This window comes from Doryrhamphus excisus, linkage group LG7 (genome assembly GCF_037039965.1).
Source record: "Doryrhamphus excisus strain RoL-2023G ecotype Guam linkage group LG7, RoL_Dexc_Guam_v1.1, whole genome shotgun sequence".
NCBI lineage: Eukaryota > Metazoa > Chordata > Actinopteri > Syngnathiformes > Syngnathidae > Doryrhamphus > Doryrhamphus excisus.
The window spans coordinates 10632283-10659114 of record NC_136363.1 but is presented as its reverse complement, the minus strand read 5'-3'; the positions used below and the strand labels follow the sequence as shown (position 1 = coordinate 10659114).

The 26832-nt window shown below is 47.6% G+C and overlaps 1 protein-coding gene across 1 annotated transcript in view; it reads right to left on the bottom strand.

Annotated features, from left to right (window-relative positions):
* Positions 1-26832, bottom strand: part of LOC131102050 (hippocalcin-like protein 1) — a 224045-nt gene that overhangs the window by 7835 nt on the left and 189378 nt on the right. The gene's annotated exons all lie outside the window — the stretch shown is intronic.

Below are 26832 nucleotides of genomic sequence, written 5' to 3'. Positions count from 1 at the left end.
AAGTAATCCCAAGGCCTGTGACGTCATGCACACACTAACCCAATGATCACATCCACAGTGGCCAGATGTGTGTGTGTGTGTGTGTGTGTGAAATCAGCTGTGCGAATGTGCGTGCGTGTGTGTGTTCCTAATCTTTATATGAGATCAACTCCTGACCCACAAAGCTCACATTTTCATGGATGGAACAAAACTTATCCCCATGAAACCAAACCCGCCCCCCCTTAAAATTGTCGCTAATATTACATCATTGTCATTCATGAAGGTGCTCAACTGGCGGCACCCGAATGTGAAGGGCAACAAATGTTCTGTTGAATGGAACTGACCAACAATAAGGGGAAAATGAATTGAAATTCATACATGTTTACTTGATGGCGGCCATGTTTTGCAACCAATCTTCCTGAAATTTTTATAACCCGTGCTTGTCAGTCCTTTAAAGGTGTGTGCCAAATTTCACGGCGTTTGAACAAAACACCTGGAAGTTACGGTGAGTGTTTAGTAGAGGGCATATCTGACTTGTTGGGGTCCAACTTTGGGGTTTTATAACAGCGCCACCCTGTGGCGGAAAGATAACAGCACGGGCAACATGCTTTCACAAAGAGAAGAGTTAGCTAATGCAAACAAATACAGTCACGATTCACGATTGTTTCATATATATTTTATTAATTACAAATTTTAAAAAATCAACAAAATCCAACAATATTGTACAAATATTTTAAAGATAAAATCATAATTTTAAATATTTTTTTATATTTGGATGTTGCATGTTTTCCCTAGAAATACATAGCAGTGAACGACCACAATGTATTCCACCGAGCATCTTCACATCCTCTATGTTAATTACCATTTCATATGAATTATCAATCCTCACAGCTAGGAGACCCGAGTTCGATTCCACCCTCGGCCATCTCTGTGTGGAGTTTGCATTTTCTCTCCGTGCATGCGTGGGTTTTCTCCGGGTACTCCAGTTTCCTCCCACATTCCAAAAACATGCTAGGTTAATTAGCAACTCCAAATTGTCCATAGGTATGAATGTGAGTGGGAATGATTCAACATGATTAAATTATCAGATGTATTTAGTGGGCTGCATGGCGCAAAGTGGTTAGCGCGCAAGCCTCACAGCTAGGAGACCCGAGTTCAATTCCTCCGCCATCTCTGTGTGGAGTTTGCATGTTCTCCCCGTACATGCGTGGGTTTTCTCCGGGGACTCCTTCAACAGCACCTCTGCTGTTTACAACCAAAGAGTTCACATCGTTCCATTTTAATTGACTCCAGGACAGTTAATCCACGATTAATTCCAAACAATCCCATGCCCATCTCCCACATTCCAAAAACACGCTAGGTTAATTGATGAATTGTTGTTTGTCTATAGACAAGGTATGAATGTGAGTGTGAATGGTTGTTTGTCTATATGTGCCCTGTGATTGGCTGGCCACCAGTCCAGGGTGTACCCCACCTCTTGCTCAAAGACAGCTGGGATAGGCTCCAGCACCCCCGCGACCCTCGTGAGGATAAGCGGTCGAAAATGAATGAATGAATGAATTATCAATCAGGCTCTTCTGTGCTTGTTATTAATAGTTCCTGTACAGCAGTGGTGGGCAAACTACAGCCCGGGGGCCACATCCGGCGCGCCCGTTATTTCCAAAGTATTTCATTGAAACTTAACATACAACCTGACATCATGGCTTGAGTCAACCTTTTGGTGGTTTAGGTAGCTTTTTTTTTTATAAATGTGGTTATTTGATGCGGTCTGGGCGGCACGGCGGTCTAGTGGTTAGCGCGCAGACTTCACAGCTAGGAGACCATGGTTCAATTCCACCCTTCGGCCATCTCTGTGTGGAGTTTGCATGTTCTCCCTGTGCATGCGTGGGTTTTCTCCGGGTACTCCGGTTTCCTCCCACATTCCAAAAACATGCTAGGTTAATTAGCGACTCCAAATTGTCCATAGGTATGAATGTGAGTGTGAATGGTTGTTTGTCTATATGTGCCCTGTGATTGGCTCGAAGACAGCTGGGATAGGCTCCAGCACCCCCGCGACCCTCATGAGGAAAAAGCGGTAGAAAATGAATGAATGAATGAATGATGCGGTCTGCTCCTGAAAAAAGGGACACAAGCACATATATCAGGTTGTATGACACTTTTACAGATACAGTACTTCCAAGTGGACTGTTAGAATTATATGCGTAAAATATATAGTCTGGCCCCCGTCATTTATGTTAAATCAAAATGTTTACTCACCCCTGCTGTACAGTATATGTTAATATTATGGACTTACAGTACACAATATGAATGAGCAGGTATGGTACACACATTTACACAGTTTAGTATGTGCAAGCAGGATATTATGCATTCTTAGACACACCTTGGACGCCTATTGAGCCAGCTAATAAGGTGATATACTGTACATATTAAGTCAATCCGTCTGCTAAATGTTGACATTGATGCTTGTAGCCATTTGTCAAGCCACGTCGGGGAGCGCTGCGGCCATCAATTAAGATTTAATGGCCTAATTTTTACCCTTGAACAAATCTTGTGGTGTTTGAAACAACAGTTTTGTAGGCAGTAGACTCCAGCTTGCAAGAGAGGATGGCGTTTAATTGCACGGACAAAGACTTCCTGTATACTCATGAAAAAGTTCAGCCGTAAACACGCAGCTAAGCGTTAGCTTAATTGGCTTGATTTATGCGCAACATAATCATGAATGATGAGCGCACTGGAGCATATCGGGAAAAACAGGAAACACTGTGCATTGTGATTTATGGCGTCGACGCACTTTGCATTCGAGTTTAACAGAACCAACTTCAGTCGTCAGCATTGTTGCTTTCGAGGTTACACGGTTAATAATGATTACATTAGCTTAAGACGGGGGGGGGGTCCAAAGTGCGGCCCTTGGCCCCTGACTTAGCAAACACGGTGGTACTTGCAAAATGAATATTTTTGGTTACTTTGGTACAATACAAATTCAACATGGTTGCCTCTAGAGCAGGGGTCTCAAACTCAATTTACCTGGGGGCCACTGGAGCTAGGGTCTGGGCAAGGCTGGTTTTCCAAAAAAAACCTCACATTTATTAAAAACAGAAAAATATACAAACTTTTTCAGTGCTTTGGTTCCGATTTTCTACAATAAAAGCTCTGATAAAACATTCCACTGTTCTCAAATATCTTAATTTTTATTTTTCTGCACAAAATAAGATGAAAAATAAATAAACAAATCAAGAATAAAGAAAATCAATCAATCAGTAATAAATAAATACAATAATATTAATCATAATGAAACGGCAAATAATAAAAACTTAAGAAACCACATATAGTTGGTGGGTAGACAAATTATTTTTTTCAGATTAAAATGAACAAAGCATTATTAGAGCCCTGTAGACATGACAAAACACGACTATAGTCACATTTATACTCTTTTTATTTACAACATATTGCGCAACTGCAGGGTCTTGAGACACATGCTAACTCACAAACTAGAGAGCTAGCGACCTAAACGGTAGCCTTCAAGTTATTTCCTTTAAACTTAAACAGCCAAAAACTTACCACTTCCACACGGATAGGGAGGATAACTATTAACAGTTATTTCACCTTTGACATGAACATTAATCAAACATAATAATTTTTTCTGGGTACATGATACCATACAGCATCCATATCAAACTTGCGCGGGCCGCACTAACATTAAACTTTCATATCAAGGCGGGGGCCTCAAACTAGTGTCCTGCGGGCCACATCTGGCCCACGGGCCGTGTTTTTGAGACCCCTGCTCTAGAGGTTCAAACCACATAAAAGTGCCTGCACTGTCCACTAACTACACACTCTTTTTTTTTTTTAAACCCAGCTCACCGTATGCTGCCCTTCTCCATCTTTCCTCGCTAGCCTCTGTCACGCTAATCCCCCGCCACCCACCGCCATCCTCCAGGCCCCCCAAACACACTTACAATCCCTCCGTCCTGTAATCGTCCATCTCTCCATCCTGAGCCACAAAGCTCTAATCCAAGTGTCGGCTGCTTGTTAGTAGTTGTTGCATAGGCTTCGTTGGAAATTGAATAACACACACACACACACACACACACACGAGAATACTTGAACATCTGCTCCGGAGCGGCCTAAGAAGCGGGTCATCGATGTGATACGATACTCGTGATGCTTGTGTAGAACTGTTGGGAAAACATCTATTGATGGCGTGACCTGCTCATGCAACTAACATGTACTGTGGAATAAAGTACAGTCATGGGAACCACAGACCAAGTTCCTAGTATTTTGTCAATCTGGACTTCAACTATACAATGCTTGCTCAACAGCACCTCTGCGCCCCCCAGAGTACTTAGATATGAGTAGTATTAAAGTGCAGTTGCTCTACCTAGTGGTGACTTTGGTTATTACAGTTTTACCAACCACCCATGAAAATAACTGAAGGAATGAGTCAAAATTCCGTCATTCATTTCTCCCAAAATGTCCGGCAAAAACTGAAACGTACAAAAACCAAGGTATTTATTCCCATAGGAAACCATGTAAATACAATTCATCTGTCCTACACACCCAAAATAGTTGTAAAAATACATTTAATATAGGATAATTATGGTTAGCGCACAGCTAGGAGACCCGAGTTCAATCAAGCAAGAACTGTATAAAAAAAGAACATTGAATAGGAATTGCACGGCGGTCGAGTGGTTAGCACGCAGACCTCACAGCTAGGAGTTTGCATGTTCTCCCCGTGCATGTGTGGGTTTTCTCCGGGTACTCCGGTTTCCTCCCACATTCCAAAAACATGCTAGGTTAATTGGCCACTCCAAATTGTCCATAGGTATGAATGTGAGTGTGAATGGTTGTTTGTCTATATGTGCCCTGTGATTGGCTGGCCACCAGTCCAGGGTGTACCCCGCCTTTTGCCCGAAGACAGCTGGGATAGGCTCCAGCACCCTACGCAACCCCTTCGTGAAGATAAGCGGTAGAAAATGAATGAATGAATGAATGTGACATAATTATAAACGATGGATGGATGGAACTTGTTGATGCAGACTCATGTCAGCAATGCATAGGATGCTTTTTTTTTTGCGGAACCGTACAGCGCAGGAAAAAAAAACGAGGCCAAATTTTTTAGAAAAATTCTTATGAAAACCAAATCATCCAAAAACTAGGGTGTATGAAAACCAAGGTTTATCTGTACAAATATTCATTCATTCATTTTCTACCAATTATCCTCACGAGGGTTTTGTAGGGTGCTGGAGCCTATCCCAGCTGTCTTGGGGCGAGAGGCGGGGTACACCCTGGACTGGTGGCCAGCCAATCACAGGGCACATATAGACAAACAACCATTCACACTCACATTCATACCTATGGACTTCTGTAGCAAATGCAACAAACTCTGCATATTTGGTAGCTTAAGAGGCTAAAACACAGTTCGATTTCTCACAGATGTCTATGTTGTGTCTATTCAAGGATATTCAAGAATGATCAAGGATTTCCAAGTGTTTTTTTCTAGGTTAGGTCATACTACAATAATGGTCGGCTTTTTTGGTTGTGGTTTGATTTCCTTGTAAAACGCCTAATGCAGCTTATAGTACATCAGTAGGCACTTTAGGTCTGATTTCCGTGGGCACTGCTGAGAAATTGGAAAGCGTATTGACCGGCCACAGTCACAGGCATGTGGACTTTTTATTCCTGATATGATGCTGGCTTCAGCAGCCTGACTTCACCTCCAGTAGACCGAAGAGATGCCAGTTCTAAAGGCGGGAAGGATGAGGTGATTGTGGGGTCCTGGTGCCGTCACAGTGGCATGCAGCGGTAAAGCAGACCGAGCTGGTGCCACGTGAAAAAGAACACCGTCAGGCACCATTGATTTCATGTTTTTTTTCCCCCTCACAGCCTCCCATTGCTTCGTCTCAAAGCAATCACAGAGGCCACCTGAGACGACAGCACCTTTCATCCATATTTTCCCTTCTTGTTCTCCTCCTGCTTGCAATTTCACATCATTGCTGCTCCACTATTTTTTTTATTTTTTGTGGCCTTTTATGTTCTCCTAAAACCTCCATGCGGGTCGCCTGCGTCACGCCGGAAAAGATGTGATAGCTCTGCATTGTCCGTCGGTGATGACTGTAATTATATGTGGCGCAATTTGAGGTAATGGCGGCCATCTGAGAAGCGATGACGTCAATACTCCCATCACGTTGACTCCCTTGAGGTCAGTGACATGGTGAGTTTTTATTAATACAGGATTATCACAAAAAGACAAAACCGTAATTAAAGGGGACCGGTTATGCTCATTATTCAACCCTTTGTATTGTATTGAGTTGTGGACTCCTATAGAGCAGCTACACACAATAACTTGCACAGAAAACTTTCTTCATCTTCCAGAATCTGCACCTATTCCATTTGTGTTTCCTTGGATTTGTGCTTCCCACCAAAAACTGTCTGTATTAATCTATTCCACCCACGGCCCGCCACTCTGCTGAGATTGGTCACACAGCCAAAGTACTTCCTAGCTACACACTTTGTCAAAGGCACCGTTGGTGCCATGGAGCTCAGAGGCCGGATGTGAGGGCACCACTTTTACTTTTACGCTTTAACTGGAGACAATAAAAAATTTTAACCTCAAGAGGGTCGCGGGGGTGCTGGAGCCTATCCCAGCTGTCTTCGGGCGAGAGGCGGGGTACACCCTGGACTGGTGGCCAGCCAATCACAGGGCACATATAGACAAACAACCATTCACACTCACATTCATACCTATGGACAATTTGGAGTGGCCAGTTAACCTAGCATGTTTTTGGAATGTGGGAGGAAACCGGAGTACCCGGAGAAAACCCACGCATGCACGGGGAGAACATTCAAACTCCACACAGAGATGGCCGAGGGTGGAATTGAACCCTGGTCTCCTTGCTGTGAGGTCAGTGCGCTAACCACTCGCCCGCCGTGCAGCTGCTTTATTAATAATTGTCCATAATTCCTGCCCATTGTGTGCAACCTAAAAAGCGTGAAGACGGCGCCTGATTGAAGGAAAAAGACATTAATGGAGTGGTTAAAAATAAGAATGAGGGCTGGTCCTCAGTGTGGAGCGCTCTCATCTCTCCTTCGCTTTGACATTTGCCAACACGTCCAGATAATAAGTCTGTCAACGAGGGAGAGCTTAATTACACGTGCGCTCGCACATCTCAAGGCGCTCAAAAGTCTGCTGCTTTTATTCTAAGATAGCAGTGAGAATATGATGGAGTGACATTTAAGTGCAGGAGGAAAATGATCATACAACTATGATAACCAAAAGAAAGGATGTGAAATAAGGACAAAGTCATTTAAACCTCATTAGCATTTCATAACATAAGACTTCCAGGTTCAGGAAAAACCAGGACAGGGGTCTAGTGTCTCTGTGAACTCCATCTGGGAGAAGATTGACCTCATTGGTAACAAGTTCGATGGAGCGTGTTTCCCAGCTGGATGAGAAAACCAAGAAATGATCTCCTGTGTCTGCAAGTCACCAAGTCTATTAGCCGCCTCTGCTTGGTCTCCAAGTCACTACGCAACGACAAGAAGAAACATTTCTCTAGCCACTGATTGTGGAGATGCGACAAGGACATTCCCGACTGCTCTCACTCGTAAGCGCCTGCTCTCCCTTGGTGGTCTGGAAGCATTAAACCCACTCAACCGCTGCACTGGCTTTTCTCAAAAAGAGAGATGGATGCAGCAGATGGAGAGATGGATGGGCAGAGAGACAGACGGAGATGGATGATGCGGAACAGAGACTGGAGATTGATTAGATGGATGGTCAGATGGCTGGAGGGATGGACAGACACAGGGAGGGATGGACGGTGGATGGATGATACGCAGTTTGACAGACTTATACGGACAAATGGATGGAAGGATATGGACAAACATATAGGGATAGATGAACGGATGAACAGATGAATGAATGATCAACGGGAAGAAGACGGTTGGTGTTGATGGAAGGACTGACAGATGAAAGAACAGACTAATGGAGGGAGGGATGGACGGTCGATGGATGAATGTAGAAATGGAGAGTCTGGTAGACACATGGTTGAACGGATAGAGACGATAGAGCCATTAATAGTCAAATGGATGGACGATGGATGGATGAAGGGAGGATAGGCGATACATAGACCGACCAACAGAGCTAGTTAAACAGATGGAAGGACAGATGGTGGATGGGTGAACTGAGGGAGAGAGGTGGAAATGGATGGATGTACACATAGATGTATGGTTGATCAACAGATGAGGGAGGTATGGACAGTAGTTGGATGGATGAATGGACGGACAGACAGAGATAGACAGATATGGATGGATAGATGGAAGGATAGATGAAGGTAGGCATAGACAATAGATGGATTGGTAGCCAGAGGAGGGAGATAGACAGTTGGATTAATAGACGGATAGAGGAAGGACAAATAGACAGATCGGTAGATGGACAAAAGCACACAGATAAAAAGATACAGGCAAGACAGATGATGGCTAAATGAGATACTGTAGATCAGGGGTCTCAAACACACAGCCTGCGGGCCAAATGTGGCCCGCAGGACACTAGTCTGAGGCCCCCGCCTTGATATGAAAGTTTAATGTTAGTGCGGCCCGCGCAAGTTTGATATGAATGCTGTATGGTATCATGTACCCAGAAAAAAATATTACGTGTTCATGTTAAAGGTTAAATAACTGTTAATAGTTATCCTCCCTATCCGTGTGGAAGTGGTAAGTTTTTGGCTATTTAAGTTTAAAGGAAATAACTTGAATGCTACCGTTTGGGTCGCTAGCTCTCTAGTTTGCGAGTTAGCATGTGTCTCAAGACCCTGCAGTTGCGTAATGTGTTGAAAATAAAAAGAGTATAAATGTGACTATAGTCGTGTTTTGTCATGTCTACAGGGCTCTAATAATGCTTTGTTCATTTTAATCTGAAAAAATAATTTGTCTACCCACCAACTATATGTGGTTTCTTAAGTTTTTATTATTTGCAGTTTTATTATTATTATTATTATATTTATTTATTACTGATTGATTGATTTTCTTTATTCTTGATTTGTTTATTTATTTTATTAAAGTAAGATATTTTAAGTAAGAAAATTACAACCAAAGCAAAGTTTTTTTAATTTTTTTGTTTTTAATAAATGCGTTTTTTTGTTGTTGTTTTTTTGGGAAAACCTGATGCGGCCCAGTCTCACCCAGACCCGAGCTCCAGTGGCCCCCAAGTAAATTGAGTTTGAGATCCCTGCTGTAGATGGACGGCTGGTAGACACCTCCACTTTTAAAGATGGATGTGCTCCATTAGATGCATTTACTGCACGTGTAAATGTGTTTGTGTATATTCTGCTTTGCCTTTTAGTGCGGAAAAAAGGTCACAGAAGGACAAATGTTGTTTTGAAAGACACGTACGACGTGGCATCAGGGGAGCGAGCTACCTTATCCACTGTTGTCCGCCATGTGTTAGTCACCGCCTGCACTGTGACTAAAATATCACATAAGCTTTCAGTGCTGCAATATGACAGATATAACATATTTATGAAAATGCACAATGCTAGTTTGCAAACAATTTGACCTCCGCAGCAGCGATGTCCACACATCAGTTCCGGTTCTTCCAGGGATATTTTTAGATGCAATTTAATACAACCCTCTTCTCTATGCTTGACCCACCCTCGCTCACTGTCAGGAAGTACCATCGCTGCACCATCACACTTGAAGTCGCCCCAAAGAGACGCATGTTGAAGATGGAGGTAACATAAAGGATGGTTCTTGCACGGGAAACAATTTTTTCGGTAATACTTAAATACATAAAGAGTTTGAAAACCATTGTATTTTTGTTTAATTCAGTGGCAGGACTGCTAGTAGTGTAATCCCATGGATGCGTTGCAGATTATAGAGAGATTATTGGAATGGTTCACACCACTGATGATAAGCATGCAGAGACCTGCGCCTTACCTGCTAAACAAATTTCACTCACATATTTGACCAGCATATGTCAGCATCCCATAAACTGCAGTAATATACAGTATCATGTATTGTATATATTTCAAGCACCGTTTGCTTAGTTATTATTATTATTATTATTTTAATTGCAAATTTAAAAAAATCAACAAAATCCAACAATATTGTAAAAAAATATATTAAAGATGGATCTTAATTTTTTATTTGTTTTAATTAAAGATCATAATTTTAAATAATTGTACATATTTTTATTATCTGGATGTTGCATGTTTTCCCTAGAAATACATGGCAGTGAACGACCACAATGTATTCCACCGAGCATCTTCACATCCTCTATGTTAATTACCATTTCATATGAATTATCAATCCTCACAGCTAGGAGACCCGAGTTCGATTCCACCCTCGGCCATCTCTGTGTGGAGTTTGCATGTTCTCCCTGTGCATGGGTTTCTCCGGGTACTCCGGTTTCCTCCCACATTCCAAAAACATGCTAGGTTAATTGGTGACTCCAAATTGTCCATAGGTATGAATGTGAGTGTGAATGGTTGTTTGTCTATATGTGCCCTGTGATTGGCTGGCCACCAGTCAAGGGTGTACCCCGCCTCTCGCCCAAAGACAGCTGGGATAGGCTCCAGCACCCCCCGCAACCCTTGTGAGGATAGAAAATGAATGAATGAATATTTGACCAGCATATGTCAGCATCCCATAAACTGCAGTAAAATACAGTATCATGTATGAAATATATTTCAAGCACCGTTTGCTTAGTTATTATTATTAGGGCTCGAGCACTGACCAGTGCGAAAGCCCTATTGTAATCGTAATGTTTATTATTATTATTATTATTAGGGCTCGAGCACTGACCAGTGCGAAAGCCCTATTGTAATCGTTCCGTTTTTTATTATTAGGGCTCGAGCACTGACCAGTGCGAAAGCCCTATTGTAATCGTTCCGTTTTTAGGGCTCGAGCACTGACCAGTGCGAAAGCCCTATTGTAATCGTTCCGTTTATTATTATTAGGGCTCGAGCACTGACCAGTGCGAAAGCCCTATTGTAATCGTTCCGTTTCTTATTATTATTATTATTCTGCCAACCGTCGGCCTTTTTGAGGGCCTTAACATGCCCGAAAACTCACCAAATTTGGCGAGCGCATCAGGTCTGGCGAAAAATTTTATATTTTATGGGTTTCAAATATAATGTTCCAAAATTGGCTCTCTAGCGCCACCTTGAATTTTAAAAAAAATTAGCCCCCGACACCAGTTTCACCTATCGTCACGAAACTTGGTGGAGACGTCTATCGTGACAGGACGGACCAAAAAGTCTCAAGAACCCATATTGGAAAACGAACAGGAAGTCGGCCATTTTGGATGGCGGCGGCCTTTTTTGTGCCAGAAGTTGGGGTCGTATCTCGACGAACTCCTCCTAGGGGGTTTGACCAAATGAGTCCATTGTTGCATCAACGGACACTAGACGGATGGCCGACGTTAAATTGCGAAGGATTTTGGGATATTCCATACGATGTGGGCGTGGCACGCCCCCAAATTTTGCCCATTTTCATATGTCCGGGCCTTGCACGCTGAGCGTAACTGTAGACGTGAATAACTTGGCTCCACGTGGTCAGATCTTCATCATACTTGGTACATGTGATCATGGCCCCGCCCCGAAGGTCCCCGTAGGTCACTTCCTGATTTCGTCGCAGCGCCACCTATTGGCGACAGGCTAAAGGCGTGTCATCTACATGAGGCCTTTTCTGCCAGGAGATTCATCAGATGAACATCAGGGTCACAAGGTCACTGCCTGACAGCCTGGTGAAGCCTGTTGATGGACCATGATGCAGGAAAAGCGCACGTGGTGGGCGTGGCCTGGCGGCGAATGCTCAGGCCTCGCCATTTACATAGAAAAGCTCATCATTCGCCCGCAAAAGGTCGCATGGGCTTGAAAACTCATAGGGGGGGTCAGAATCCAGGCCTGAGCGGCCTGGTGTGGCCCCCATATGAAACCAAGCCAAATTGACTCACTAGCGCCACCTAGAAGTTTTAAAATAATTATCCCTCGCCTCCCGTTGCACGTATCGGCATGATTTTCGGAGGACACATCACTTGTGACAGGACGCACAAAAAAGTCTCAATAACCCATGTTCTAAAACCAACAGGAAGTCGGCCATTTTAGGTGGCGGCGGCCATTTGGGGGCGGATGTATGGGTCGTATCTTGACGAACTCCTCCTAGGGGGTTTGACCGAATGAGTCCGTTGTTGCATCAACGGACACTAGACGGATGGCCCACGTTAAATTGCGAAGGATTTTGGGCCGCTCCATAGGATGTGGGCGTGGCACGCCACCAAACTTTGACCATTTCATATCTGGCCCTGCCTGGTGTCTGGCCTTGCCTTGAAGCAATGTACATCAAAGTCAATACACAGTTTGACTGACAGACTGATGATGTCAGTTGATGGACTATGATGTGTGTAAAGCACATGTGGGGGGCGTGGCCACGGCGAATGGTCAGCCTTCGCCATTGACCATCAAAAGGTCATCATTTGCCTGCAGAAGGTCACAGGCTGCTGAAATCTTAAACGTGAGGCCTTAATCCAGGCCTGAGCGCCCTGGTGGTGCTCCCATGTGACACCAATCTAAATTGACACACTAGCGCCACCTAGAAGTTTCAATTCATTATCCCTCGCCACCCGTTACACGTATCACTATGATTTTCGGTGGAGACGTCTATCATGACAGGACGCACCTAATGCTCCAGAAGCCATGTTCTAAACACAGCGCCACCAACTGGTGGAAATGTATATCTGCCGTAACTTCCTGATTCATGGTCAGATTGTCTTGAAATTTTTTTTGGTGTGTTGGGTCAATCTCTGGTCTGTTATACTGTGTGTACATAGACTCTATAGCGCCACCAACTGGTGGAAATGTATATAGCCGTAACTTCCTTCCACATGGTCGGATCAAGCCCAAATTTTTTCTGGTGGTTTGGGGTACCCTCTGGTCTATGACTGTGTGTGTACATAGACTGTATAGCGCCACCAACTGGTGGAAATGTATATAGCCGTAACTTCCTTCCACATGGTCGGATCAGGCCCAAATTTTTTCTGGTGGTCTGGGGTACCCTCTGGTCTATGACTGTGTGTGTACATACACTGTATAGCGCCACCAACTGGTGGAAATGTATATAGCCGTAACTTCCATCCACATGGTCGGATCAAGCCCAAATTTTTTCTGGTGGTTTGGGGTACCCTCTGGTCTATGACTGTGTGTGTACATACACTGTATAGCGCCACCAACTGGTGGAAATGTATATAGCCGTAACTTCCATCCACATGGTCGGATCAAGCCCAAATTTTTTCTGGTGGTTTGGGGTACCCTCTGGTCTATGACTGTGTGTGTACATAGACTGTATAGCGCCACCAACTGGTGGAAATGTATATAGCCGTAACTTCCTTCCACATGGTCGGATCAGGCCCAAATTTTTTCTGGTGGTCTGGGGTACCCTCTGGTCTATGACTGTGTGTGTACATACACTGTATAGCGCCACCAACTGGTGGAAATGTATATAGCCGTAACTTCCATCCACATGGTCGGATCAAGCCCAAATTTTTTCTGGTGGTTTGGGGTACCCTCTGGTCTATGACTGTGTGTGTACATACACTGTATAGCGCCACCAACTGGTGGAAATGTATATAGCCGTAACTTCCATCCACATGGTCGGATCAAGCCCAAATTTTTTCTGGTGGTTTGGGGTACCCTCTGGTCTATGACTGTGTGTGTACATAGACTGTATAGCGCCACCAACTGGTGGAAATGTATATAGCCGTAACTTCCTTCCACATGGTCGGATCAGGCCCAAATTTTTTCTGGTGGTCTGGGGTACCCTCTGGTCTATGACTGTGTGTGTACATACGCTATAGCGCCACCAACTGGTGGAAATGTATATCTGCCGTAACTTCCTTACGCATGGTCGGATCGGCCCCTAATTTTTTCTGTTGGTTCGGGGTACCCTCCGGTCCGTTACCGTGTGGGCCAACCACTCTATAGCGCCACCCACAGGCGGAAACGTATATCCGCCGCAAGGACCTACCGCGTGGTCCGATCGTCGTGAATTTTTTTATGGCGGTTCGCGGTGTCGGACAGGACGTGACCGCGCACCCGCCTCGCCGCCGCTGTCGCCCCCTCCTGGCGGAAAATTGCAAGTGCCGTGACTCCCTTACCGCTTATCCGCTCGCCGCGGTTTTTCGTACGGCGCGTCCGCGCGCCCGTCCGGTCGCGCGCGCGACCCCGACCCGCGCGTACCCCCGACCCGCGCGTACCCCCGAGCGCGTCGGGGTGCTCGAGCCCGCTCATCACTGCTTGCAGTTTTAATTAGGGCTCGAGCACTGACCAGTGCGAAAGCCCTATTGTAATCGTTCCGTTTTTTATTAGGGCTCGAGCACTGACCAGTGCGAAAGCCCTATTGTAATCGTAATGTTTATTATTAGGGCTCGAGCACTGACCAGTGCGAAAGCCCTATTGTAATCGTAATGTTTATTAGGGCTCGAGCACTGACCAGTGCGAAAGCCCTATTGTAATCGTTCCGTTTTTTATTCTGACGAAAGGACGGCCATTTTGAGGGCCTTAACATGCCCGAAAACTCACCAAATTTTGCAAGCGCGTCAGGTCTGGCGAAAATTTCGATCTAGTGGGGGTCCCGAAAACAATGTTCCAAAATTGACTCTCTAGCGCCACCTTTAATTTTTGAAAAAATTGGCCCCCGCCACCAGTTTCACCTATCGTCACGAAACTTGGTGGAGACGTCTATCGTGACAGGACGGACCAAAAAGTCTCAAGAACCCATATTGGAAAACGAACAGGAAGTCGGCCATTTTGGATGGCGGCGGCCTTTTTCGTGCCAGAAGTTGGGGTCGTATCTCGACGAACTCCTCCTAGGGGGTTTGACCAAATGAGTCCGTTGTTGCATCAACGGACACTAGACGGATGGCCGACGTTAAATTGCGAAGGATTTTGGGATATTCCATACGATGTGGGCGTGGCACGCCCCCAAATTTTGCCCATTTTCATATGTCCGGGCCTTGCACGCTGAGCGTAACTGTAGACGTGAATAACTTGGCTCCACGTGGTCAGATCTTCATCATACTTGGTACATGTGATCATGGCCCCGCCCCGAAGGTCCCCGTAGGTCACTTCCTGATTTCGTCGCAGCGCCACCTATTGGCGACAGGCTAAAGGCGTGTCATCTACATGAGGCCTTTTCTGCCAGGAGATTCATCAGATGAACATCGGGGTCACAAGGTCACTGCCTGACAGCCTGGTGAAGCCTGTTGATGGACCATGATGCAGGAAAAGCGCACGTGGTGGGCGTGGCCTGGCGGCGAATGCTCAGGCCTCGCCATTTACATAGAAAAGGTCATCATTCGCCCGCAAAAGGTTGCATGGGCTTGAAAACTCATAGGGGGGGGCAGAATCCAGGCCTGAGCGGCCTGGTGTGGCCCCCATATGAAACCAAGCCAAATTGACTCACTAGCGCCACCTACAAGTTTTAAAATAATTATCCCTCGCCTCCCGTTGCACGTATCGGCATGATTTTCGGAGGAGACATCACTCGTGACAGGACGCACAAAAAAGTCTCAATAACCCATGTTCTAAAACCAACAGGAAGTCGGCCATTTTAGGTGGCGGCGGCCATTTGGGGGCGGATGTATGGGTCGTATCTTGACGAACTCCTCCTAGGGGGTTTGACCGAATGAGTCCGTTGTTGCATCAACGGACACTAAACGGATGGCCCACGTTAAATTGCGAAGGATTTTGGGCCGCTCCATAGGATGTGGGCGTGGCACGCCACCAAACTTTGACCGTTTCATATCTGGCCCTGCCTGGTGTCTGGCCTTGCCTTGAAGCAATGTACATCAAAGTCAATACACAGTTTGACTGACAGACTGATGAGGTCAGTTGATGGACTATGATGTGTGTAAAGCACATGTGGGGGGCGTGGCCACGGCGAATGGTCAGCCTTCGCCATTGACCATCAAAAGGTCATTTGCCTGCAGAAGGTCACAGGCTGCTGAAATCTTAAACGTGAGGCCTTAATCCAGGCCTGAGCGCCCTGGTGGTGCTCCCATGTGACACCAATCTAAATTGACACACTAGCGCCACCTAGAAGTTTCAATTCATTATCCCTCGCCACCCGTTACACGTATCACTATGATTTTCGGTGGAGACGTCTATCATGACAGGACGCACCTAATGCTCCAGAAGCCATGTTCTAAACACAGCGCCACCAACTGGTGGAAATGTATATCTGCCGTAACTTCCTGATTCATGGTCAGATTGTCTTGAAATTTTTTTTGGTGTGTTGGGTCAATCTCTGGTCTGTTATACTGTGTGTACATAGACTCTATAGCGCCACCAACTGGTGGAAATGTATATAGCCGTAACTTCCTTCCACATGGTCGGATCAAGCCCAAATTTTTTCTGGTGGTTTGGGGTACCCTCTGGTCTATGACTGTGTGTGTACATAGACTCTATAGCGCCACCAACTGGTGGAAATGTATATAGCCGTAACTTCCTTCCACATGGTCGGATCAGGCCCAAATTTTTTCTGGTGGTCTGGGGTACCCTCTGGTCTATGACTGTGTGTGTGTACATACGCTATAGCGCCACCAACTAGTGGAAATGTATATCTGCCGTAACTTCCTTACGCACGGTCGGATCGGCCCCTAATTTTTTCTGTTGGTTCGGGGTACCCTCCGGTCCGTTACCGTGTGGGCCAACCACTCTATAGCGCCACCCACAGGCGGAAACGTATATCCGCCGCAAGGACCTACCGCGTGGTCCGATCGTCGTGAATTTTTTTATGGCGGTTCGCGGTGTCGGACGGGACGTGACCGCGCACCCGCCTCGCCGCCGCTGTCGCCCCCTCCTGGCGGAAAATTGCAAGTGCCGTGACTCCCTTACCGCTTATCCGCTCGCCGCGGTTTTTCGTACGGCGCGTCCGCGCGCCCGTCCGGTCGCGCGCGCGACCCCGACCCGCGCGTACCCCCGACCCGCGCGTACCCCCGAGCGCGTCGGGGTGCTCGAGCCCGCTCATCACTGCTTGCAGTTTTAATTATTATTATTATTATTATTAGGGCTCGAGCACTGACCAGTGCGAAAGCCCTATTGTAATCGTTCCGTTTTTTATTATTATTTTTTTTTTTTTTATTATTATTCTGACGAAAGGACGGCCATTTTGAGGGCCTTAACATGCCCGAAAACTCACCAAATTTTGCAAGCGCGTCAGGTCTGGCGAAAATTTCGATCTGGTGGGGGTCCCGAAAACAATGTTCCAAAATTGACTCTCTAGCGCCACCTTTAATTTTTGAAAAAATTGGCCCCCGCCACCAGTTTCACCTATCGTCACGAAACTTGGTGGAGACGTCTATCGTGACAGGACGGACCAAAAAGTCTCAAGAACCCATATTGGAAAACGAACAGGAAGTCGGCCATTTTGGATGGCGGCGGCCTTTTTCGTGCCAGAAGTTGGGGTCGTATCTCGACGAACTCCTCCTAGGGGGTTTGACCAAATGAGTCCGTTGTTGCATCAACGGACACTAGACGGATGGCCGACGTTAAATTGCGAAGGATTTTGGGATATTCCATACGATGTGGGCGTGGCACGCCCCCAAATTTTGCCCATTTTCATATGTCCGGGCCTTGCACGCTGAGCGTAACTGTAGACGTGAATAACTTGGCTCCACGTGGTCAGATCTTCATCATACTTGGTACATGTGATCATGGCCCCGCCCCGAAGGTCCCCGTAGGTCACTTCCTGATTTCGTCGCAGCGCCACCTATTGGCGACAGGCTAAAGGCGTGTCATCTACATGAGGCCTTTTCTGCCAGGAGATTCATCAGATGAACATCGGGGTCACAAGGTCACTGCCTGACAGCCTGGTGAAGCCTGTTGATGGACCATGATGCAGGAAAAGCGCACGTGGTGGGCGTGGCCTGGCGGCGAATGCTCAGGCCTCGCCATTTACATAGAAAAGGTCATCATTCGCCCGCAAAAGGTCGCATGGGCTTGAAAACTCATAGGGGGGGTCAGAATCCAGGCCTGAGCGGCCTGGTGTGGCCCCCATATGAAACCAAGCCAAATTGACTCACTAGCGCCACCTAGAAGTTTTAAAATAATTATCCCTCGCCTCCCGTTGCACGTATGGGCATGATTTTCGGAGGAGACATCACTCGTGACAGGACGCACAAAAAAGTCTCAAGAACCCATGTTCAAAAACCAACAGGAAGTCGGCCATTTTAGGTGGCGGCGGCCATTTGGGGGAAGATGTAGGGGTCGTATCTCGACGAACTCCTCCTAGGGGGTTTGACCGAATGAGTCCGTTGTAGCATCAACGGACACTAGACGGATGGCCCACGTTAAATTGCGAAGGATTTTGGGCTGCTCCTTAGGATGTGGGCGTGGCACGCCACCAAACTTTTACCTTTTTCATATCTGGCCCTGCCTGGTGTCTGGCCTTGCCTTGAAGCAATGTACATCAAAGTCAATACACAGTTTGACTGACAGACTGATGATGTCAGTCGATGGACTATGATGTGTGTAAAGCACATGTGGGGGGCGTGGCCACGGCGAATGGTCATCCTTCGCCATTGACCATCGAAGGCTCATATTTTGCCTGCAGAAGGTCACATGCTGCTGAAATCTTACACGTCAGGCCTTAATCCAGGCCTGAGCGCCCTGGTGGTGCTCCCATGTGACACCAATCTAAATTGACACACTAGCGCCACCTAGAAGTTTCAATTCATTATCCCTCGCCACCCGTTACACGTATCACTATGATTTTCGGTGGAGACGTCTATCATGACAGGACGCACCTAACGCTCCAGAAGCCATGTTCAAAACACAGCGCCACCAACTGGTGGAAATGTATATCTGCCGTAACTTCCTGATTCATGGTCAGATTGTCTTGAAATTTTTTTTGGTGTGTTGGGTCAATCTCTGGTCTGTTATACTGTGTGTACATAAACTCTATAGCGCCACCAACTGGTGGAAATGTATATAGCCGTAACTTCCTTCCACATGGTCGGATCAAGCCCAAATTTTTTCTGGTGGTTTGGGGTACCCTCTGGTCTATGACTGTGTGTGTACATAGACAGTATAGCGCCACCAACTGGTGGAAATGTATATAGCCGTAACTTCCTTCCACATGGTCGGATCAAGCCCAAATTTTTTCTGGTGGTTTGGGGTACCCTCTGGTCTATGTCTGTGTGTGTACATAGACTCTATAGCGCCACCAACTGGTGGAAATGTATATAGCCGTAACTTCCTTCCACATTGTCGGATCAGGCCACAAATTTTTCTGGTGGTCTGGGGTACCCTCTGGTCTATGTCTGTGTGTGTACATAGACAGTATAGCGCCACCAACTGGTGGAAATGTATATAGCCGTAACTTCCTTCCACATGGTCGGATCAAGCCCAAATTTTTTCTGGTGGTTTGGGGTACCCTCTGGTCTATGACTGTGTGTGTACATAGACTGTATAGCGCCACCAACTGGTGGAAATGTATATAGCCGTAACTTCCTTCCACATGGTCGGATCGGGCCACAAATTTTTCTGGTGGTCTGGGGTACCCTCTGGTCTATGTCTGTGTGTGTACATAGACAGTATAGCGCCACCAACTGGTGGAAATGTATATAGCCGTAACTTCCTTCCACATGGTCGGATCAAGCCCAATTTTTTTCTGGTGGTTTGGGGTACCCTCTGGTCTATGACTGTGTGTGTACATAGACTGTATAGCGCCACCAACTGGTGGAAATGTATATAGCCGTAACTTCCTTCCACATGGTCGGATCAGGCCCAAATTTTTTCTGGTGGTCTGGGGTACCCTCTGGTCTATGACAGTGTGTGTACATATGCTATAGCGCCACCAACTGGGGGAAATGTATATCTGCCGTAACTTCCTTACGCACGGTCGGATCGGCCCGTAATTTTTTCTGTTGGTTCGGGGTACCCTCCGGTCCGTTACCGTGTGGGCGCATACACTCTATAGCGCCACCCACAGGCGGAAACGTATATCCGCCGCAAGGACCTACCGCGCGGTCCGATCGTCGTGAATTTTTTTATGACGGTTCGCGGCGTCGGACGGGACGTGACCGCGCACCCGCCTCGCCGCCACTGTCGCCCCCTCCTGGCGGAAAATTGCAAGTGCCGTGACTCCCTTTTCGCTTATCCGCTCGCCGCGGTTTTTCGTACGGCGCGTCCGCGCGCCCGTCCGGTCGCGCGCGTGACCCCCGACCCGCGCGTACCCCCGACCCGCGCGTACCCCCGAGCGCGTCGGGGTGCTCGAGCCCGCTCATCACTGCTTGCAGTTTTAATTATTATTATTATTATTCTGACGAAAGGACGGCCATTTTGAGGGCCTGAACATGGCCGAAAACTCACCAAATTTTCCAAGCGCGTCAGGTCTGCCGAAAATTTCGATCTGGTGGGGGTCCCGAAAACAATGTTCCAAAATTGACTCTCTAGCGCCACCTTTTATTTTTGAAAAAATTGGCCCCCGACACCAGTTTCACCTATCGTCACGAAACTCGGTGGAGACGTCTATCGTGACAGGACGGACCAAAAAGTCTCAAGAACCCATATTGGAAAACGAACAGGAAGTCAGCCATTTTGGATGGCGGCGGCCGTTTTTGGGCCAGAAGTTGGGGTCGTATCTCGACGAACTCCTCCTAGGGGGTTTGACCAAATGAGTCCGTTGTTGCATCAACGGACACTAGACGGATGGCCGACGTTAAATTGCGAAGGATTTTGGGATATTCCATACGATGTGGGCGTGGCACGCCCCCAAATTTTGCCCTTGTTCATCTGCCCCGGCCTTGCACGCTGAGCGTAACTGTAGACGTGAATAACTTGGCTCCACGTGGTCAGATCTTCATCATACTTGGTACATGTGATCATGGCCCCGCCCCGAAGGTCCCCGTAGGTCACTTCCTGATTTCGTCGCAGCGCCACCTATTGGCGACAGGCTAAAGGCGTGTCATCTACATGAGGCCTTTTCTGCCAGGAGATTCATCAGATGAACATCAGGGTCACAAGGTCACTGCCTGACAGCCTGGTGAAGCCTGTTGATGGACCATGATGCAGGAAAAGCGCACGTGGTGGGCGTGGCCTGGCAGCGAATGCTCAGGCCTCGCCATTTACATAGAAAAGGTCATCATTCGCCCGCAAAAGGTCGCATGGGCTTGAAAACTCATAGGGGGGGTCAGAATCCAGGCCTGAGCGGCCTGGTGTGGCCCCCATATGAAACCAAGCCAAATTGACTCACTAGCGCCACCTAGAAGTTTTAAAATAATTATCCCTCGCCTCCCGTTGCACGTATCGGCATGATTTTCGGAGGAGACATCACTCGTGACAGGACGCACAAAAAAGTCTCAAGAACCCATGTTCTAAAACCAACAGGAAGTCGGCCATTTTAGGTGGCGGCGGCCATTTGGGGGCGGATGTAGGGGTCGTATCTCGACGAACTCCTCCTAGGGGGTTTGACCGAATGAGTCCGTTGTTGCATCAACGGACACTAGACGGATGGCCGACGTTAAATTGCGAAGGATTTTGGGATATTCCATACGATGTGGGCGTGGCACGCCCCCAAATTTTGCCCATTTTCATATGTCCGGGCCTTGCACGCTGAGCGTAACTGTAGACGTGAATAACTTGGCTCCACGTGGTCAGATCTTCATCATACTTGGTACATGTGATCATGGCCCCGCCCCGAAGGTCCCCGTAGGTCACTTCCTGATTTCGTCGCAGCGCCACCTATTGGCGACAGGCTAAAGGCGTGTCATCTACATGAGGCCTTTTCTGCCAGGAGATTCATCAGATGAACATCAGGGTCACAAGGTCACTGCCTGACAGCCTGGTGAAGCCTGTTGATGGACCATGATGTGTGTAAAGCACATGTGGGGGGCGTGGCCACGGCGAATGGTCAGCCTTCGCCATTGACCATCAAAAGGTCATCATTTGCCTGCAGAAGGTCACAGGCTGCTGAAATCTTTAACGTGAGGCCTTAATCCAGGCCTGAGCGCCCTGGTGGTGCTCCCATGTGACACCAATCTAAATTGACACACTAGCGCCACCTAGAAGTTTCAATTCATTATCCCTCGCCACCCGTTACACGTATCACTATGATTTTCGGTGGAGACGTCTATCAAGACAGGACGCACTTAACGCTCCAGAAGCCATGTTCAAAACACAGCGCCACCAACTGGTGGACATGTATATCTGCCGTAACTTCCTGATTCATGGTCAGATTGTCTTGAAATTTTTTTTGGTGTGTTGGGTCAATCTCTGGTCTGTTATACTGTGTGTACATAGACTGTATAGCGCCACCAACTGGTGGAAATGTATATAGCCGTAACTTCCTTCCACATGGTCGGATCAGCCTACAAATTTTTCTGGTGGTCTGGGGTACCCTCTGGTCTATGACTGTGTGTGTACATAGACTGTATAGCGCCACCAACTGGTGGAAATGTATATAGCCGTAACTTCCTTCCACATGGTCGGATCAGGCCCAAATTTTTTCTGGTGGTCTGGGGTACCCTCTGGTCTGTGACTGTGTGTGTACATAGACTGTATAGCGCCAGCAACTGGTGGAAATGTATATAGCCGTAACTTCCTTCCACATGGTCGGATCAGGCCCAAATTTTTTCTGGTGGTCTGGGGTACCCTCTGGTCTATGACAGTGTGTGTACATAGACTGTATAGCGCCACCAACTTGTGGAAAGGTATATCTGCCGTAACTTCCTTCCACATGGTCGGATCAGGCCCAAATTTTTTCTGGTGGTCTGGGGTACCCTCTGGTCTATGACCGTGTGTGTACATCGACTGTATAGCGCCACCAACTGGTGGAAATGTATATAGCCGTAACTTCCTTACACATGGTCAAATCAGGCCAAAATTTTTTCTGGTGGTCTGGGGTACCCTCTGGTCTATGACAGTGTGTGTACATACGCTATAGCGCCACCAACTGGTGGAAATGTATATCTGCCGTAACTTCCTTCTGCACCGTCGGATCGGCACCAAATTTTTTCTGGTGGTTCGGGGTACCCTCCGGTCCGTTACCGTGTGGGCGCATAGACTCTATAGCGCCACCCGCAGGCGGAAACGTATATCCGCCGCAAGTACCTACCGCGCGGTCCGATCGTCGTGAATTTTTTTATGGCGGTTCGGGGCGTCGGACGAGACGTGACCGCGCACCCGCCTCGCCGGCGGTGTCGCCCCCTCCTGGCGGAAATTTGTAAATGCCGTAACTCCCTTACCGCTTATCCGATCACCGCGGTTTTTCCTACGGCGTGTCCGCGCGCCTGTCCGGTCACGCACGCGCCCGTCCGGTCGCGCGCGCGCCCCCGACCCGCGCGTACCCCCGACCCGCGCGTACCCCCGAGCGCGTCGGGGTGCTCGAGCCCGCTCATCACTGCTTGCAGTTTTAATTATTAGGGCTCGAGCACTGACCAGTGCGAAAGCCCTATTGTAATCGTTCCGTTTTTTATTATTATTTTTTTTTTTTTTATTATTATTCTGACGAAAGGACGGCCATTTTGAGGGCCTTAACATGCCCGAAAACTCACCAAATTTTGCAAGCGCGTCAGGTCTGGCGAAAATTTCGATCTGGTGGGGGTCCCGAAAACAATGTTCCAAAATTGACTCTCTAGCGCCACCTTTAATTTTTGAAAAAATTGGCCCCCGCCACCAGTTTCACCTATCGTCACGAAACTTGGTGGAGACGTCTATCGTGACAGGACGGACCAAAAAGTCTCAAGAACCCATATTGGAAAACAAACAGGAAGTCGGCCATTTTGGATGGCGGCGGCCTTTTTCGTGCCAGAAGTTGGGGTCGTATCTCGACGAACTCCTCCTAGGGGGTTTGACCAAATGAGTCTGTTGTTGCATCAACGGACACTAGACGGATGGCCGACGTTAAATTGCGAAGGATTTTGGGATATTCCATACGATGTGGGCGTGGCACGCCCCCAAATTTTGCCCATTTTCATATGTCCGGGCCTTGCACGCTGAGCGTAACTGTAGACGTGAATAACTTGGCTCCACGTGGTCAGATCTTCATCATACTTGGTACATGTGATCATGGCCCCGCCCCGAAGGTCCCCGTAGGTCACTTCCTGATTTCGTCGCAGCGCCACCTGTTGGCGACAGGCTAAAGGCGTGTCATCTACATGAGGCCTTTTCTGCCAGGAGATTCATCAGATGAACATCAGGGTCACAAGGTCACTGCCTGACAGCCTGGTGAAGCCTGTTGATGGACCATGATGCAGGAAAAGCGCACGTGGTGGGCGTGGCCTGGCGGCGAATGCTCAGGCCTCGCCATTTACATAGAAAAGGTCATCATTCGCCCGCAAAAGGTCGCATGGGCTTGAAAACTCATAGGGGGGGTCAGAATCCAGGCCTGAGCGACCTGGTGTGGCCCCCATATGAAACCAAGCCAAATTGACTCACTAGCGCCACCTAGAAGTTTTAAAATAATTATCCCTCGCCTCCCGTTGCACGTATCGGCATGATTTTCGGAGGAGACATCACTCGTGACAGGACGCACAAAAAAGTCTCAATAACCCATGTTCTAAAACCAACAGGAAGTCGGCCATTTTAGGTGGCGGCGGCCATTTGGGGGCGGATGTATGGGTCGTATCTTGACGAACTCCTCCTAGGGGGTTTGACCGAATGAGTCCGTTGTTGCATCAACGGACACTAGACGGATGGCCCACGTTAAATTGCGAAGGATTTTGGGCCGCTCCATAGCATGTGGGCGTGGCACGCCACCAAACTTTGACCATTTCATATCTGGCCCTGCCTGGTGTCTGGCCTTGCCTTGAAGCAATGTACATCAAAGTCAATACACAGTTTGACTGACAGACTGATGATGTCAGTTGATGGACTATGATGTGTGTAAAGCACATGTGGGGGGCGTGGCCACGGCGAATGGTCAGCCTTCGCCATTGACCATCAAAAGGTCATCATTTGCCTGCAGAAGGTCACAGGCTGCTGAAATCTTAAACGTGAGGCCTTAATCCAGGCCTGAGCGCCCTGGTGGTGCTCCCATGTGACACCAATCTAAATTGACACACTAGCGCCACCTAGAAGTTTCAATTCATTATCCCTCGCCACCCGTTACACGTATCACTATGATTTTCGGTGGAGACGTCTATCATGACAGGACGCACCTAATGCTCCAGAAGCCATGTTCTAAACACAGCGCCACCAACTGGTGGAAATGTATATCTGCCGTAACTTCCTGATTCATGGTCAGATTGTCTTGAAATTTTTTTTGGTGTGTTGGGTCAATCTCTGGTTTGTTATACTGTGTGTACATAGACTCTATAGCGCCACCAACTGGTGGAAATGTATATAGCTGTAACTTCCTTCCACATGGTCGGATCAAGCCCAAATTTTTTCTGGTGGTTTGGGGTACCCTCTGGTCTATGTCTGTGTGTGTACATAGACTCTATAGCGCCACCAACTGGTGGAAATGTATATAGCCGTAACTTCCTTCCACATGGTCGGATCAAGCCCAAATTTTTTCTAGTGGTTTGGGGTACCCTCTGGTCTATGTCTGTGTGTGTACATACACTGTATAGCGCCACCAACTGGTGGAAATGTATATAGCCGTAACTTCCTTCCACATGGTTGGATCAGGCCACAAATTTTTCTGGTGGTCTGGGGTACCCTCTGGTCTATGACTGTGTGTGTACATAGACAGTATAGCGCCACCAACTGGTGGAAATGTATATAGCCGTAACTTCCTTCCACATGGTCGGATCAAGCCCAAATTTTTTCTGGTGGTTTGGGGTACCCTCTGGTCTATGACTGTGTGTGTACATAGACTGTATAGCGCCACCAACTGGTGGAAATGTATATAGCCGTAACTTCATTCCACATGGTCGGATCGGGCCACAAATTTTTCTGGTGGTCTGGGGTACCCTCTGGTCTATGTCTGTGTGTGTACATAGACAGTATAGCGCCACCAACTGGTGGAAATGTATATAGTCGTAACTTCCTTCCACATGGTCGGATCAAGCCCAAATTTTTTCTGGTGGTTTGGGGTACCCTCTGGTCTATGACTGTGTGTGTACATACACTGTATAGCGCCACCAACTGGTGGAAATGTATATAGCCGTAACTTCTTTCCACATGGTCGGATCAGGCCCAAATTTTTTCTGGTGGTCTGGGGTACCCTCTGGTCTATGACTGTGTGTGTACATCGACTGTATAGCGCCACCAACTGGTGGAAATGTATATAGCCGTAACTTCCTTCCACATGGTCGGATCAGGCCCAAATTTTTTCTGGTGGTCTGGGGTACCCTCTGGTCTATGACAGTGTGTGTACATACGCTATAGCGCCACCAACTGGTGGAAATGTATATCTGCCGTAACTTCCTTACGCACGGTCGGATCGGCCCGTAATTTTTTCTGTTGGTTCGGGGTACCCTCCGGTCCGTTACCGTGTGGGCGCATACACTCTATAGCGCCACCCACAGGCGGAAACGTATATCCGCCGCAAGGACCTACCGCGCGGTCCGATCGTCGTGAATTTTTTTATGGCGGTTCGCGGTGTCGGACGGGACCTGACCGCGCACCCGCCTCGCCGCCGCTGTCGCCCCTTCCTGGTGGAAAATTGCAAGTGCCGTGACTCCCTTACCGCTTATCCGCTCGCCGCGGTTTTTCGTACGGCGCGGAGTGACCCCGACCCGCGCGTACCCCCGACCCGCGCGTACCCCCGAGCGCGTCGGGGTGCTCGAGCCCGCTCATCACTGCTTGCAGTTTTAATTATTATTAGGGCTCGAGCACTGACCAGTGCGAAAGCCCTATTGTAATCGTTCCGTTTATTATTATTATTCTTCTTCTCCCAAAATGAGCGCCATTTTGA